General features: G+C 38.8%; 1 long non-coding RNA gene across 1 annotated transcript; it reads left to right on the forward strand.

Annotated features, from left to right (window-relative positions):
* Positions 1–6,168: 6,168 nt before the first annotated feature.
* On the forward strand, positions 6,169–13,365 carry LOC145996931 (uncharacterized). The gene is made up of 5 exons (XR_014442838.1): positions 6,169–6,305; positions 9,204–9,377; positions 9,537–9,709; positions 11,878–11,993; positions 13,212–13,365. It is a non-coding gene; the product is annotated as an uncharacterized LOC145996931 (long non-coding RNA).
* The last annotated feature ends 2,179 nt before the right edge of the window (positions 13,366–15,544 follow it).

Here is a 15,544-nt window from a genome sequence, read left to right on the forward strand (position 1 = left end):
ACACACGGAAGCAGGTGAGGGGTGCGATCCCCGGGATCTGAAACCAGAAACCAGGAAAAGAATTTTGATATCTTTTTCCTTCGGCGATAGCCAGCCACGAGAAGAAGAAGAAGAAGAAGAAGGGTGAGAGGCATGCAAAGGAGCACTCGACGCCGCCAGCGATTAGCCGACAATACCATGGACCGCCCAGGGTTAGAGCATTCTACAGATGCAGGCGCTTCGCCAGCCGGCAACATTGATAAGGATCTAGGGAAAGATCAGTCGGTAACAGGGTTGCCAGTTCCAGAGAAGATGGACGTGCAGGCCATGTTCTCTCAGCTAATTAGTTATCTCCAAGCAAGAGACGAAGAAAGAGATCAGAAGAGGAAGAGAGAAGAAGAAGAAAGGCGGAAGATAGAGGCTGCCGAAAGGAGAGAAAGAGAAGAAAGATTGGACCGCCGTTTCCAAGTACTGCTATCCAAAATTGACCAAATGAAGGAGAAAGTACTTCAGTCGGAGAAGGATTGCGAAAGGAGACATGAAGAGACAAATATTAATGTAGTCACAATGGAGAAAGATCTGCGTATAGAGTTACGTCAAGTTCAAGAAGCTATGGTAACATTGGACGCAAGAACGACCGAGAATCAGACGGGCATAACCAGCCGATTAGAACGACTGGAAGCGGAGACACGTGAATTAAAGGATTTCCAAATCACGCAACGGAGAAGAAATGAGGACGAAGAGATTCGCCGATTGGAGGCAACGTCCGGGGATGCGAACACAACTCCTTTACTCGTCGCAGCAGACGTGACCAACCAGCTGACCTGTCAATCAGCACCAACTTCCTTGGATCGCCAAGCAGCGCGTGACGTCATCGGCCGGAGCGGGAGCTCGCCGAGCTTGAACGCTTTCGCCCAGCAGGAGACACGCAGTGTTTCTAACCCGGAGTCCAATACTCGCGGAATCTTCTCAAAGGTCAGCCTAGATCATTTTCAAACGTACAACCCCGATCACGACGAGGCTTTACCGTCAATGTTCATAAGGGACTTCAAGGAAGATTGTTTGTTGTACGGCGTCGATAGCCCAGACTGCTTGAGGCTAATGCGAAAATTACTCAAAGGGAGTGCAAGGATCTGGCTAGAGCAGAGGAATCCACAGTTCAATAGCTTTGAAGAATTTGAACGAGCATTTCTGCAACAATTCCAAGGTCGCCAGCTAGTAGAACGCAAAATCACTTTGCTTAGAAATCGCAGGTTTGATGAGAGCCAGAAAATCACCTATAAACAGTTCTTTTGGCAGCGAGTGAGTGATTTCCACGCCCTGAAGCCCGGAATTGAGCCAGTTGAAATGTTAGCCGCAATACGCGCAATGTTTCCGCATTATGTGCAACGTCAGCTAACCGGAGACGCACTTTCCAACCTGGACACGATGTCGATGATTCTTTGCGATTTGGACGCGCTGGAGCAAGAGAAACGAGCATCCTGGGAAAACAAGAATCAGAGAAGAAAGTTTGGAGATTTTGATGAAGGAAGGCAAGGGGGATTCCCGAAAGTAAACTTGGCGACGAACAATAGTCGGAGACAGAACTCTGGGAGGAACAATAGAGAAGCTTATCCCCAGCGAGGCCAGTACAGCAATCACCGCCAACAACAACACTTCAGAGACGATAGGGATGGAGAAAACGCGAGATGGCAACACTGCAGGGGTCAAAACAACCCGAGTCAAGTTGAGAGGAATCGTGCTGTGAATGCGGTTAGAACAGTCGTGTCCCCACAGACTGGTGCTAATTTACCCGACTGGAATAGACCGTCAACTAGCCGTTACTTGGACCCACTCTCCCCGGATTACGAACCCGGACGAAGTAGACTGAGGCAAGAACAGCGATCTCTGGAGCATATAACCGATATTCAAGGCCCGACGGGAGACTAGAAGACTCCTTTGTCAGTCCGGCTCATGTCAAAGGAGACACTGAAGAAAATATTGCACTAGAGCCACCCCGATTGTAAAGTAAACAATAGGAAAATTAGAGATTATTTTTATATTAAAAGGCAAAAAATGTAGACCTTTCTTATAATTAATGCAAGAAGTATGCAAACATATGTATGAGAGGGAGCAAATTGCAAACCAAATATTTACTTATATCTTATTTAGCTTATTATTCAGTATTCACATTATTATGTATAAAACTACAGGGTGTATCCAAAGTTAGTATATATGTGGTAATATACGTTGAGATTTTGATGTTAAAATGTACTTTATATTGTATTCTTGTATACGTTATCATATTCGTTTATATTCTCATAATTATAGTACAATTGCAGAAAGTATAACTTCATTCTAATGTTGAGTTAAAAGTTATACAGTCCAGGGTTCGAGTCCCTATTCAGACGCCTATGTGTGCGATCACTAACAAATATCATTAATATGTGGTATGAATTTTTTCCTGTCACTCGCAAGTTCGCTCTGAAAAAAATTCATAATTAAAAGGAGGGGAATGTTATAACGGTCAAATATTGAGTGACAAGTAATTAATCTAATTGCCCGTTAGTAGGAATTAATTGCAATTGGTAATATTAATATCCGTCGCGAATACAGGTGTCTAGCGAACTGCCTTAGCCAGCACTAGCTTGCTCAACCACAGTTTTCCGCCAGAATTCGGATTTACATGCATTCTTATGGGAATAACAAGAAAAATGCAACTTCTAAACCAATGGACCGAATTGGATGAGATTTTCACCAGCGGAAGAACACCTCATGAAAGTACTGATTCCAAGATTTGAGCCTAATCAGAACAGAACTACGGGAGTTATGAATTATTAAAGATTCATCGCCGGATTGAAAGGGAGAAGCTACCCTACTGAGTTGTTCCTGCGTTTCGTGACTGAATACAAAAGAGGAAGAGTTAGCCTAATCTCTGCGCGAGGGGCTGCTGCCAGGGGTTAAGGACCTGAGTGAGCATTGACCAGGATAGGAGGACAACGGTCAAAGCACCAGAAACAATAAACAAGCACCTGATCATAGAGGGTACAGCGTCACTACGTTCAAATCTGGAATAAAAGGGATGATTTGGAACAGTTTTGCACAGTTTTGCCTAGAATCGCCACCAGAGTGTGAGCTACGCACGACCGAGCTGCGAGTTGCAAGCAGACTCGAGGTCTGGATTTGTTTTCCTCGAGTGAGTGTTTCAGAGCCATGGAGTAGAGCAGAATATAGAACCAGGGGGTCGTCCTCCCCTTCACCGTCAACGCATCCGTGCACATACGTGTGGTTATGTGAGAATAACGCCAGACACGTCCACCTGTGTCAATCGTCCGAAACAACGTCCAAAGTAGTGAAAGTTAATAACCTTTGATATCCATGTGAAACCGCGAATGGCTCATCGCGTACGTTCGTCTCATCGCCCAAGTCACGTATCTGTACTTACGAGTGACCGCGAAGAACTGACCTATTATTGCGCAAGTTGTCGTATGGAGTCGACAGTGAACGAGTGAAGCCAGGATCCGATGAGGCCAGATGGAGCTGCCGACTGATCCACTTTCGCCAACCAGGATAACCGTGAAGTGCAACACTGGAGTGCAGATGTCTTCCAGAACTGTAGGACCACTTTCACCCAACCCAGGTCAGAGGGAATGCAGCGAAGGTAAGATCCAACCATGTGCGTGTGTGAGAAGGATGACGACTATCTACCGCGAATCTGCGTGAATCAAATCATTGCATAACTTAAATCAGTGCTATGGCAACCCTAGACATCTGTTTTCCGGCGGAGTAATCAAATGTTAAAGATGAGAGTTTATGTTAGCCGCAAACGATAGTTCATGAAATATATTTATACCTTCAGAAAAGATAGAAGGGGTTCGCACAAGGAACAATTATTCACTTTATACTTGAAATCCTAAACGATAAATTGTAAAAGGCAATGTAGCCAAGACATAGCAAGAGTATGGTCAAAGTAGTAAATAATCTAACCTTTGTATTTGTCATATTGTCGCAATATGCCATAGAATGAGAGAATGAATGTGAGATCGAGTGAAAGAGGGCAAGATGTACTGTGTATTTATCTGTGCTTTAATATATGTGTATATTCAGAAACACCGTAGTATTATGTAACGTCATTTCAGGTATTTAAAATCAAATCCTCCTAGGTTTATTCTTGGTAACTCCGACTGTTAGGCACTTATCCTGACCGTATTATAATTCATGTAATGTTTAATTCGCCCAGCAGGTGAGGCGAGCGATTCTTCGTTGTTGCGTTGCTAAGCTCAGTTCAGTTGAGTCAATTGAGTTAATTAGTTATTATTAAATTAGCAGCCCGTGACACCTGTTATATTATCGCCCTGAGGTTAAGAATTTCTAGCTAGGGTTCTGTAATATCTCGTGAAACAAATTGAATCTGCCATGCGGCTGGAGCATATTACTTGGTTTGCCAAGGTAGAATTATTCTACCTTTATCTTAAGTTGTGTAACAATTTGTGTTAAATATTCAAATTGTGTTTTAATAAACCCACTCAAAAATACTATTTATATATATATTTACATATTTTAATTTACTACATTTAACCAATCAATGTGCTAGCTTTAAGTTTTTTCGAAAATCAAACAATCAAAAAATATGGACAATGTAACATGGTTTTGATTGACTGATTGATTGATTGATTTGGTGTTTTAAGTCCACTTTATGCACAGTAAAGCTAATCGGAACTGGACCTACACTTTAAAGTGGAATCCGAACCATTATGTGCCTCCACCGGGTATCGAACCCGGGATTCCTTGATCACAAGGCGATGACGCTACCAAATGTAACATGGTATTTCATTCAAATATACACCAACTATTACATATTCATCCAAACTATTTTCGGGTGATTATGATGAAACGATTTTAGGGGTGGTCTTGAGTGATGAGCACCCTTGTTTAGGGAGGGGGGCAGATCAAGTATAGTGTTCTGTAAAGGTAAGAAGAAAGTTACTTTCCGTAGACACGCTGTCGTAATTAAATACTTTGTGGGATTACGATATGGTTTGAGGGCGCGAATGATGTTTTTAGGGGGGGGACACATGATATGATTTGGGGGAACGGAGGACATGATTTTGGGGGGGAATGCGCCATTAGCTTTGGTGGTTGGGTGGGCGGGCACCTCTGCTATCCATGAAGGAAATAATGTCCTGCAGTTTTGTCTTCATACTTGGGATTTTCACTAGCAGCCGTGAGTGATAACTTGCATTATGCAAAGTCAAAGAAAAAGCTACAAGCATAACACTATAACAAAGCAACAAAACAGCACCATAACACAACAAAGAATTAACACAACACAACTAGTTAAAAAAATCATCTAACGAGGGGCGCCTTGCAACTACAAGAAATGTAAAAAAAATGTGGCAACAACGTCTGAGTGCACGCGCTTATCGGGAACGGTTTGGCTATTGTTAGCTATTGTTGCCAGTGTTAAGTTTCATGAAAGGGTTGCCGATGGGGACATAATAAACGCGCGGACGTGCTCTTTAAGTGCAAGGAATTTGTGAAAACTGTAACTGCTCAGTCATTGCATTGTGTAATTGAAAATGTCATATTGGGCCTTGAAAAGTTAGGAATTAAGATTATATGTGTTATTTCAGATAACAACATGATAAATAGGAAATGTTTAATGTTGACCATATAGGCAGAACTTTGAGTATATTCACCCAACTGATAAGAAGTGGCCTTTGATTTATCTTGTGGACTGTGCACTTATTTAAGTGTATTAGGAACAACTGGCTCAATTACACAGAAAAAACTGGTTTGTTTGGAATTACCAAAAAAGTTTGGTTGAGTTGTTTGGTTATGCTTTTTGTTTCCGATAACCAAATGTTACTTGTAATTACTAAAGCATTTTGTTTAAGAATATAAAAAAAATTGGTTAGACGAAATATGGTACTCGTAAACAAAATTATACACATTTAAGTGAAGAGAAACAAAACGTTTGGTTAAATTTACAATAAAACGTTTGGTTAAATTTACAATAACTAGATGTGTCATGGCGTCCGCACGTTCGAAAACCAAAATGCTGTATCTTTGAATGATCGCACGGTGAACTCCAGTGAATTTTGTGTCCGTCTTCAAGCAAGACAGTAGTTTGTCTATGGCCTGTTCTCAACGCATGTGCAAAGCACGAATGCGAGTGATTAAATCTGCAAATACCGTCTTTGTCTAGGCTAAGCCGTTCCTTTCTGAAAACTTTGTCGTCGACTCGTCGGACTGAAAACACGGACAGCACGCAACAGAAGAAATGTTTGTTATCCCAAGATGAGATGGATGATGTTACTTGGAATCACTTGCCGACATTTTCCGAGGTAAGTGAATAATTATATTTATTTTCTTTTCATGCAGTCTCATCGTTGAAACGTGGTGTTAGTGAAGTTGTTGGCCCGAAGGATACTTCTCAGTATTAACTACGTTCATTATAGTAGAGTGATATGAATATATATATTCGTGTATATATGCACAGTTTAGAATGGATTACTTGTAATTTTCATCCACCTAATGAAAGTAGCACTTTTTTGTATTCACATAACCTTGTGAAGGGAGGTTCATTGCCATTATGTACTGTACACCTATACCTGGAAATTTCTTCATCTGGCGATCCTCACCAAATTAACATCTTCGAATATTTATGAAGATGGAAACTTTTTTAAGGTTTAGTATTCTCAAGCAATTACACCAATATGCATCTGGCATAAAATTTCGAGGTGCGTCTAAGGTAGCTTATATCAAATATTGTGTGTGTGTGCAGAATGAGTGTTTGTAGTATTGCAAGTTAGTTGCCACATGTTTTAAAGTGTCCCTAGGTCCAAACTTCTATCTCTGTAATTAAAGTTTTCTGCAACTTCCATCCAAATGCAAATTACAGAAAATTATAACCCTTTATTTGAAGATAATGTGTAACTTTCACGAGATCTTATTTCACGATGAGGGGATACTGCATGTAGCATGTGCCTTAAATTTTTTTTGTACTCTTCATTGTTATCAGAAATGATGATTGCACAGCAAGTTTCAATGAACACATCCTTAGTTGAAACTGTATGTGGTGAAAAATATACTTAAATCTATGTGTTGTGTGATAATTTACCATTCAAAATAGCTATTAGTGAATGAAATTGTTGGTCATGTTACGGTAATGCAGCCTGTAAGTACAAAAGAGCATTTCGGCAAAATATTATGTAAAGTAAAAAACTATTACTAAATGATGGATAATATTTCATTCAGTCATTGATTTACAAGTTAAATAACTTGCAGGAAAACGTAAAAATGAAGATTAATATGAGAGAGAAACCTGCCTAAGATACTCACCAGAGAAATTTCCCTCTGATTATTTTTTTAGAGAGGTACTAATGGATTGGATTTTTTTCTTCAGAGGTACTAATAGAGAAATTTCGTACGATGTAGAGATGAAAAGTAATGTGACTTTCTGAATCTAGAACAAAAACTAACGGTACTACTTTACTATACCGGAGACACCTTATGATTTATTTCGCAATTTTTTACATTGATAACGTACTATTCTGCGTTGTAGAACATTTCTTTAGGTGAAATAATGGATTTCTAATGAAAATAATGTCTATTTCTTACATACGATAGCCCCACGAACCATCACTGGGAAGAGGTGTGCCTAGTAGGTTAGGTTAGGCCTGTTAGGTTAGGTTCCATTAGCACCCCTTTCGTTCAATTTAGCATATACGGACATCGGAATTACAAATTCCACGGCATCTTCCACACCCAGCAACAACTTCACGACGCATCCTCGACACATCATGTTGTAGCAGCAGCAATAGTGCATATTGTGCTCTCGTGCAGAAAGCAAATGGCAGCAGCAGCAATAGCACGTCGGAAATAGATTTTCGTAGAAAACCACATGCATTCGCATTAAAATGGATCAAAACTACATTCCCGAACATCAACAACGCTACAGAAAATGATTTGCCTAAGTACTTTCTCCTGTAAATTTGAAGAAATCCATCTCCGGTATAGTAAAGTGTTACCAAACTAACTTCACCACCTGATGAAGCATGTCATTCTGTGTTAATAATTATATTGACCTTCATTTTTTTTATTATTTTATTCAAATTTTATTGTCCCTTTTGAGTGATTTAATGAAAGTTTTTGAGAATGAGTGAATTTTTTGTTTAAGAACCTGAGTACATTATTTTGACGACAACACTGCATTCTGTTCTTCTCGCCACCTGGTGAAAGTAAGCGTTCCTTTTTAGATGAGATTGCCTTGTATGAGATATTTATTTCTTTGTTAATATTGGTGAGAAGAGCAAACAGTGCTAAAAACCAGAAATCACATGGTCACATGTTGGAAGTACGTATTTACTGAAGTAATTTTAATGCTAACAGCCCTAAACCAGATTTAGGAACATACCCCTTCAACGTAAGTCATGCGACACTTGCAGTAGCAGTACAAATTATCTTATTTCATTCTTAACAAAACTGCATCTCATGCAAAGAGTATTGTGCAGAACCCAGTATTCTTTAACATGAATCATAATATGGTTCCAGAACAGCATGATTTAAAAATTCCGAAAACAAAGGCATCTAGATTCAAAACCTTTTGCAAATATGATTGTGGAATTCCTGGTGACAAAATATAACCACAATTCAACTGTGATTGCATATTCAAGTTCAACTTACATGTTAATTTACTAAATCACTTTGTGTAAAATTATGGAGAGTGTCACGGGATGAGTAACTATGTTTTCACCATTTTTCTGTATGTGGGAATTATTTTTGTGCTAGTGGTAATAACGTTAATACCAGTCTCACAAGGCACTTATGATAAGGCACAGGATAAAGTTAAATTTTTACGTTGCTAGGTTAAATAAGATTACTTTGTGTATGAAATGCTACTGAATTGTAAGTAAAGGCTGATTTTGAGTGAGTAAGGTACAAATATATGTTGTCTGTTTATTCAAGTATAATCTCAATCTGAAGCTTAACCATTACAGTGCTGTTAAAAGTATTCTTAATTTTTTTAAATGAAAAAATGTACTTAGTCAGTGTATATGTATGTCTAATTGAACTAGCATTAGATAACTAGTTTCTCGGAACTTGAGCAGAACTAATGTCTATTAGAAGACATTATATATCTTCATATATTTTCACAAAATTGTTTTCGACATTCAATGTTCATATTTATTGATTTGATTCTAGTTAACTTGTGTGTTTGACACAACTTAAATGTTTTGCAGGAAATTTATTACATAGATCTAAAGGCTCAAGGACCAAATAAAAAAAAATGAAATGAAAACTTGTGGATTGATACCAAAATACCAGGAAAACACTACGTAGAAGTGGCGTTTTTGGTGCTGTGAGACAGCGTAACCAGCATGAATCTTACACCAGTTCTGTAGATGGTTTGACAGGTAAGCTGGATAATTGAATATAAATGGTACTGTAGAAGTTTTTAATGTAGGTTTATTCTTCTGCAGTATTATAGTAACTTGTATAGTTCATTGTTAACCTCAATATTGTGAAGCACATAATATTTCTTTTCTTGAATGTATTTTTCTATTACCTTCCAGATTATGATAAAAACAACACTGACAGCAAAGCATGGTTTGATTACAATGTTGAGCCATGGAATTATGTGACTGAACACTGCAAGAAGACATTTGAATTGCCTTCGAGGCAAGAGTAAAACTGTACAAGAAATGTTATCATTGTGGCCAGCATTGAAACAATCCCAACCACACTGGTAAGCATATCTCAGACATGATTGTTCTTTCATTAGTTGAATGCTCGTTGCTGATTCAAAGTAAACTTTTAGCCCTGAAAACAAAGCGAAAGACAAACCCTGGTTGTCATATTTATCCCAATTTATCCAACACTTCTGCAACCCATGCATTTTATTTTTTGTTCCTTCCCTAATTTAGCATCACCAATGGCACATTATAAATAAAGCACTCAATTGAAGCATACCACTGAAAAAAAGCTGTATGGTACATTTCAGTGATTGCGAGAACAACGGGTAAAACCTGTAGTATGTTACTGTACTACAATAGAAAAAAACATAAAACCTTATCCAAGCCTGGTAACTCAGCACATTCCCAAAAGTATCATACATCGTTATTCGGTGGAATGCTTCAATTGTTGCGTAAGTGTCTTGTAATATTTTTTGTCTAATATCATGTGTGTGTGTGGTTGTAATTTTAACTGAATCCTAGGTAAGGATGCACAGAGGGCTTTTCTAGATGGTGTAGGTAGGACACAGAGGAGTGGGAGGTGAGTCCCCCAAGAAGGTTCTGTTCCCCTCATACATGGTTGAAACATTGATTGACCTCCTGGATGCCCATGGGCACGGGTATTTCATTGTGTTCCAACATTTACTTAATCAAATCACCATTCATTTTCAATGTTGTGAATGAACTACATATGAAATGAAATAACTGAAGACTAAAATTGGTAAACGTGAAAAGTGGCTGGTAGCCATCTAAGTAGTTCAAAGGGCGTATAAAGAGGTCACTAGTGTGCATGTTCTTACGGGCTGATGTGTGGAACGATGCGATTTCCCAACACTTTCGTTTTTGGCACTTAATAAATTTACCACTTTTAGTCCTCAACTGTATACAATATAACATTTGTTTCAAGTGCACATGGGCAAATCAGTATTGTACCCACTGTTTAAAAGTTTGTATGAAGACCACCATTTTGCTTAGTGACTACTTTTTTTTTGTATGTAGTGGAAGTGGCCATGACAAACAATTTATTTATAAGTCATGGATATAATAAACAGGGTATATCGTTTTTTAAAAAATCATGTGGCAACTGAAGAAAATAATACCAGAAGTTGATTATTCGCCAAGCTGTAAAAAATCTTGTCTTCCCCATGCTTAGGACCAGCCATGATGGTGTATAGGGAGTGTGAGGGTAACACACCCCACAATTTCTTGATCTCGTCGAAAGTGGGGTGTTGTGATCAGCACCATGCCCCTGACCACCTTCACTCCCCATTGTTTTTCCCAGGTATACATGTTATTCGCTGCATCCACTTTGATAGTTGGAGAAAAATTCCCACGTTTTCCCATCCGGGAGTCGAGCCTGGACCCATCGCATGGTAGTCAGAGGAGTTACCAACTGAGCAACTATGTCTAAGCTGCAGAGATCATATTCCTTACGTTTTTAAAGGGGGGGTTGACAGATTTGTCTCAGTCACATTTCTGAAGTGCACTTATACGTCATTCATTTCATGGGGTCCGTGGCAGAGTGGTTAGCACATAGCGCTACAATGCTAGGGGTTCTGGGTTCAAATCCTGGCCTGAGTATGAATGTTTGTCAGTGTCCATTCATCAATTTCATCATATCATCCATCACTCATTCCTGTCTCTGCAGATTAGCCAAAAAGTGGCACAAAGAAGCCGAAATAAAATAAATAAAATCAATGCAAAATTTCTTGGGGCATTTTCAGAAAGCATACGCACTTGATGGTATGTGAAGGACTAAGGTAAGAATGTGAAAAACTCAAAAAGACATGTGGTGACATAAAAACTTTCTTTCAGAGGATACCTACCTTTTTTAGATTTTTAAAATGTATTTTAGGCTTAAATATTAACTTGAATCAAATACTTACAATTTCCCTTCATTCATGGTCATTTTATCATCTGGAAGATATAGAAATAGTGTGAAATATGTGGACATATTGTGAACTTTTGAACTTTCCTTCATTGTACATATTAATAGTTGATTGTCACTTGAAAACACCAAGAATCAAATAATTTGCACTCAATTTGCACTGCAGATTTTTTCTTCCCAAGTTTTAATATTGTTTTCTATTTTTAAAAAAAAGATTTGCCACATACAGCAATGAATGAGAAAAATAACCTCTGTCAATAGGCTAAATTGTAATGTTAACAATATTTTTTTCAGATACTAAAGCAGCTATAATACTGACTTGCTGTCAGTTGTGCTGCTCAACTACCCAGATAAGGCATAAAAAAACTACCCACTGTGAAGGCGTCTCAGGATAGCTTTGTCACATAAAGGTAACCATTAAAGCTTAATAACTTATAAATTAATTATTTTGGGTGATGTTTGAATTGCAGATATATTAAGCAAATGTGACATCAAGTACAAATACAAATACAATACAATCCTACAAAAATAGGAGTTTCACATGCCTCTTGGTTTTGGTTTGAGTTGGTGTTTTAAGTCCACTTTATGCACAGTAAGGCTAATCAAGACTGGACCTACAGTTTTAAAGTGGGATCCGAACCACTGTGCCATATGCCTCCACCGGGTATCGAACCTGGAACCCCTTGATTAAAAGGCCACGACGCTACCACTGCATCATCGGGGAGGTCTCCTGTATGTCTCTTTTACGCTATTTGTTGGTGTATCTTTATCAGTATTCTTCCATGATTCTATAAAGAAGTTAATTGATTTCATCCACTTAATGTTTCATGAAACTTAGCATATACCCTCTGAAAATCTTTGGACTACAGTACTTCCCCTTAGCATCACACCATGCCATGCATACACATGTAAAGTAAGGGGGGTAAATCTCCACACATTGTCTATATTTGCTACAGTTGAAGTGATGTGATCAGCATCACATCTCAGTGGCATTTACCCCTCAGGTTTGCCCCCATGCACCCATTGATAAAATTCTAGGTGGATTGCATATAATTTCAGAAATGTAATACCAACAAGATCATCTTAAAAGTAAGGTATTACCAACTATAGTCATTGTAATTTTGCCTCATGGGAACTCCATGTGCAGAACTGAATAATAAATGTGTTACTTAAAGATTTGCAATGCATTTACTTTCAATATAAAACCAGTAAGGAAAATTGTGTAAAGTATTGGATACTACATTATGTTATGGTACTCAAGTAATGGAATGTAATTCTGGTTTGGAGAACATTAAAGGGGTGGGCGTGGGAATATTTTTCCACATATTGAGGCTTGCCAAAAAGTTTTAGGATGGTCAACGTACCAAGCTGTTTAATGCAAATGTCTCATATTATTCCTTACAAGTTTATACGTCGTATGCTTACGGAAACAGAGTGAAGGTAGTATTTTAGGTAGCTTATTAGATATGCAGAGTGTATTTGTTGTTAAATTGCATAACTAATATTTTCAATAATTCATTTCATAACTTGAAAGCCTGATAATTTTACGTATAAGCAATAATTATGTTTTCTTTTACTTGTGTTGGTCTTTCCAGCTGTATTAATTTGACAAAAAATTTAATTTGTAGGGAATTGGAGATGTTGAGCAATTCATTGAAAACAAGAACAGAAAATTGGCATCATATGGTCTCACAAGACCTCTTGTGATATTGGTGGGACCTTCTTTGAGAAACATTACCCATGAGAGTGCTTGTGGCTTCTTCTTCAAAAATCTGTGTACAATATTTCTACAAAATGTGACATGCACATTACGTCTGTGAATACTTTATTCATGTGGAGGGGAATAAACAATGCGGTTGATAATATAAGACGTAAGCGAGTTACTAAAGATATATCAGTGAAACTTACTTGTAAAAATTCTATTAATTTCGGTGGCCTCCGCCACCATCCACTTGGGAACCTGATGCTTCACTGTTAGGTTGACTTCCGGTTTCTGTTGTTGTTTCCTCGACTACCGCTAGGGGTGCTGGTGTAGCCATTTTGTCTGCTGCGCGCAATGGGTTTGAGCTGTTGTAATAACGGGAGCCAAACATGACGAGCCTGATCGCTGTTCATATTCAGCTCGTGCGGAAAGTGCATAATGGCATGCGTCTCTTTGATTTTGGTGTCGAGTAGGGTGTGTGATGTATGCCTAACTGAAACTTTTTGGATCCTGTGTTTCTTGAACTTTAGGTGCCTTGCTAGTCCAGTAGTGGGTTGGGATTTTTTTTCTTCCGCTAAGTGCTGTTTTATACGCTCGTTGACAGATCTGATGGATCTGCCAATGTAGTTGCACTGACACTGGGCGTCATATATACCCGGGTTGTCTAGTGGGGAAAGGAATGATCTATTGTGTTTGCTCAGGGCACTGGCTATTTTGTTTATTGGTTTGTGTGCGAGTTTGATGTCACATTGTTCCAAGGTCTTGGCTAGGCTGTTGGATGTAGTCTGGTGGTAAGGAAAGGCAATCCATTTAGCTTTATCACTGCTGGCTGGGTGGAGTAAGTTAGGTTATCGTACTTGCATTTCTGCTTTGCTGCACCATGTGGAGAGTTGATGTACTGTGTATCCATTTTGAACTCGTATGTCCGTCACTATGTTAACTTCTTCCTTCAAATCTTCTTCAATTGAACAGTGCGAGAAAGCTCTTCTGTAGAAGTTAAGCCATAAATTGGTTTTATGTTGGGGAGGGTGGTTGGAAAGGGAGTGAATATACTGGATTCCTGCTCCAGTTTTTCTATGTATGGCTTAAATTCTACAGAGGAGCTTTCTCGCACTGTTCAAGTGAAGAAGATTTGAAGGAAGAAGTTACCATAATGGCGGACATAGGACTTCCAAATGGATACACAGTACATCAACCCTCCACATGGTGCAGCAAAGCAGAAATACAAGTACGACAACCTAACTTACTCCACCCAGCCAGTAGTGATAAAGCTTAATGGATTGCCTTCCCTTAACACCAGACTACATCCAACAGCCTAGCCAAGACCTTGAATCAAACTCGCACACAAACCAATAAACAAAATAGCCATTGCCCTAAGCAAACACAAGAGATCATTCCTTTCCCCACTAGACAATCCAGGTGTATATGATGCCCAGTGTCAGTTCAACTACATTGGCAGATCCATCAGATCTGTCAACGAGCGTATACAACAGCACTTAGCGGAAGCAAAAAAATCCCAACCCACTACCGGACTAGCAAGGCACCTAAAGTTCAATAAACACAGGATCCAAAAAGTTTCAGTTAGGCATACATCACACACCCTACTCGACACCAAAATCAAAGAGACGCATGCCATTATGCACTTTCCGCACGAGCTGAATATGAACAGCGGTCAGGCTCATCATGTTTGGCTCCCATTATTACAACAGCTTACACCCATTGCGCACAGCAGACAAAATGGCTACACCAGCACCCCTAGTGGTAGTCGAGGAAACAACAACAGAAACCGGAAGTCAACCTAACAGTGAAGCATCGAGTTCCCAAGTGGATGGTGGCAGAGGCCACCGAAATTAATAGAAGATTTACGAGCAAGTTTCGCAGATATATCTTTAGTAACTCGCTTACGTCTTATAATACTTTGATTGACCTAATTGGATTGTGATTTCTTGTGATGAATGCTCTTTCTTTTTAATGAAAACTATTTGCAGTGCTAGTAATATTGTGAAATATATTAATTGTTAACCTAGATGTAAGTGTAGACTTGTGATACGTAACAAATTCAGATCTGTGAATTTTACCATAGAGCACGAAATGGTGGTGTTATATTTGTAACAACCATTATCCAAGTTTTTAATCACTTATATTGCACTTAAAATTTAAGCACATGGTATATTCAAATGGTGTATTAAAATGTCGTGATGATGGATGTTTGAGACTTTATTGGCATAAAATAATTCATAAACCACCACAGGAGAACAC

The sequence above is a fragment of the Lepisma saccharinum genome, chromosome 13, assembly GCF_977018435.1.
Source record: "Lepisma saccharinum chromosome 13, izLepSacc3.1, whole genome shotgun sequence".
NCBI classification, from domain to species: domain Eukaryota; kingdom Metazoa; phylum Arthropoda; class Insecta; order Zygentoma; family Lepismatidae; genus Lepisma; species Lepisma saccharinum.